The sequence below is a fragment of the Loxodonta africana genome, chromosome 2 (assembly GCF_030014295.1).
Source record: "Loxodonta africana isolate mLoxAfr1 chromosome 2, mLoxAfr1.hap2, whole genome shotgun sequence".
In the NCBI taxonomy this organism is placed as follows: domain Eukaryota; kingdom Metazoa; phylum Chordata; class Mammalia; order Proboscidea; family Elephantidae; genus Loxodonta; species Loxodonta africana.
The window spans coordinates 203,202,753-203,205,135 of record NC_087343.1 but is presented as its reverse complement, the minus strand read 5'-3'; positions in this window follow the sequence as shown (position 1 = coordinate 203,205,135).

Genomic DNA, 2,383 nt, shown 5'->3' with positions numbered 1-2,383 from the left:
CCTGTGGGTTTCTTTTGTTGCTCTCTTTCTATTTGTTCAAGTTGTAGGGATAGTTCTTTGATTTTGGCCCTTTCTTCTTTTTGAATGTGTGCATTTATTGATATAAATTGGCCTCTGAGCACCACTTTTGCTGTGTCCCAAAGGTTCTGATAGGAAGTGTTTTCATTCTCATTGTATTCTCTGAATTTCTTTATTCCATCCTTAATGTCTTCTATAATCCAGTCTTTTTGAGCAGGGTATTGTTCAGTTTCCAAGTGTTTGTTTTCTTTTCCCTGATTTTTTTGTTATTGATTTCCACTTTTATGGCCTTATGGTGACAGAAGATGCTTTTTAATATTTCAATGTTTTGGATTCTGCTCAGGCTTGCTTTATGGCCTAATATGTGGTCTATTCTAGAGAATGTTCCATGTGCACTAGAAAAGAAAGTATACTTGGTTGCTCTTGGGTGGAGTGTTCTGTATATGTCTACGAGGTCAAGTTGGTTGATTGTGGCATGTAGATCTTCAGTGTCTTTATTGAGCTTCTTTCTGGATGTCCTGTCCTTCACTGAAAGTGCTGTGTTGAAGTCTCCTAGTATAATTGTGGAGCTGTCTATCTCACTTTTCAATGCTGATAGAATTTGTTTTATGTATCTTGCAGGCTTGTCATTGGGTGCATAAATATTTAATATGATTATATCTTCTTGGTCTATTGTCACTTTAATCATTATATAGTGTCCTTCCTTATCCTTTCTGATGGATTTAACTTTAAAGTTTGTTTTGTCAGAAATTAATATTGCCACTCCTGCTCTTTTTTGATTGTTGTTTGCTTGATATATTTTTTTCCATCCTTTGAGTTTTAGTTTGTTTGTGTCTCTAAGGTGTGTCTCTTGTAGGCAGCATATAGAAGGATCTTGTTTTTTAATCCATTCTGCCACTCTCTGTCTCTTTATTGGTGCATTTAGTCCATTTACATTCAGGGTAATTATGGATAGGTATGAATTTAGTGCTATCATTTTGATGTCTTTTTTTGTGTGTTGACAGCTTCTTTTTCCCACTTGATTTTATGTGCTGAGTAGATTTTCTTTATATATTGTCCTGTCCTCATATTTGTTGTTGTTGATTTTGTTTCTGCTGAGTCTGTATTTTTCACTTGTATTTTATTTTGGTGAGTAGGATAGTTTGTCTGCTTTGTGTTTATTTACCCCTATTTTTCTAAATTTAAAACTAACTTTTATTTCTTTGTATGTTCCACTCCATATGGAAGGTGTATGATTACATTTCTTATGTCCCTCTTTATTATTTTAATGTTGTCTTCTTTTACATAATAACTTCGCTGTTACCCTGTTTTGGGCTTTTTTTTTTTTTAAATCTTGCTTTGTTTTTTTTTTTTTTTGATTTCCCTGTCTGGGTTGACTTCTGGTTGCTCTGCCCAGTGTTCTAGTCTCTGGTGGATACCTGATATTATTGATTCTGTAACCAAAGAACTCCCTTTAGTATTTCTTGTAGTTATGGTTTGGTTTTTACGAATTCCCTCAACTTGTGTTTATCTGGAAGGATCTTAATTTCACCTTCATATTTAAGAGACAGTTTTGATGGATATATGATTCTTGGCAGGCAATTTTTTTTCTTCCATTTTTTAAATCTGTCATCTCATTGCCTTCTTGCCTGCATGGTTTCTGCCGAGTAGTCCGAGCTTATTCTTATTGGCTCTCCTTTGTAGGTGACTTTTCTTTTATCCCTCGCTGCTCTTATAATTGTCCCTTTATCTTTGGTTTTGGCAAGCTTGATTATAATATTTCTTGGTGACTTTCTTTTAACATCTACTTTACCTGGATTTCAATGAGCATCTTGGATAGATATCCTCTCATCTTTCACAATATCAGGGAAGTTTTCTGCCAACAAATCCTCAACAACTTTCTCTGTATTTTCTGTTATCCCTCCCTGTTCTGGTACTCCAATCACTCATAGGTTATTTCTCTTGATAGAGTCCCACATGATTCTTAAGATTTCTTCATTTTTTTTTATTCTTTTATCTGATTTTTCTTCAAATATATTAGTGCCAAGTGATTTATCTTCGAGTTCAGCAATTCTAGCTTCTTCTTGCTCAATTCTGCTCCTCTGACTTTCTATTGAGTTATCTAATTCTGTAATTTTATTCTTAATCTTCTGAATTTCTGATTGTTGTCTGTCTTTGGATTTTTCCAGCTTGTTAAACTTTTCATTATGTTCTTGAATAATCTTTCTGATTTCTTCTGTTGCGTTATCTGTGTGTTCCTTGGCTTGTTCTGCGTATTGCCTCATTTCCTTCCTGATGTCTTGAAGGGTTCTGTATATTAACCTTTTGTATTCTTCATCTGGTAATTCCAGGAATGCACTTTCATCTAGAAGATCCCTGGGTTCTC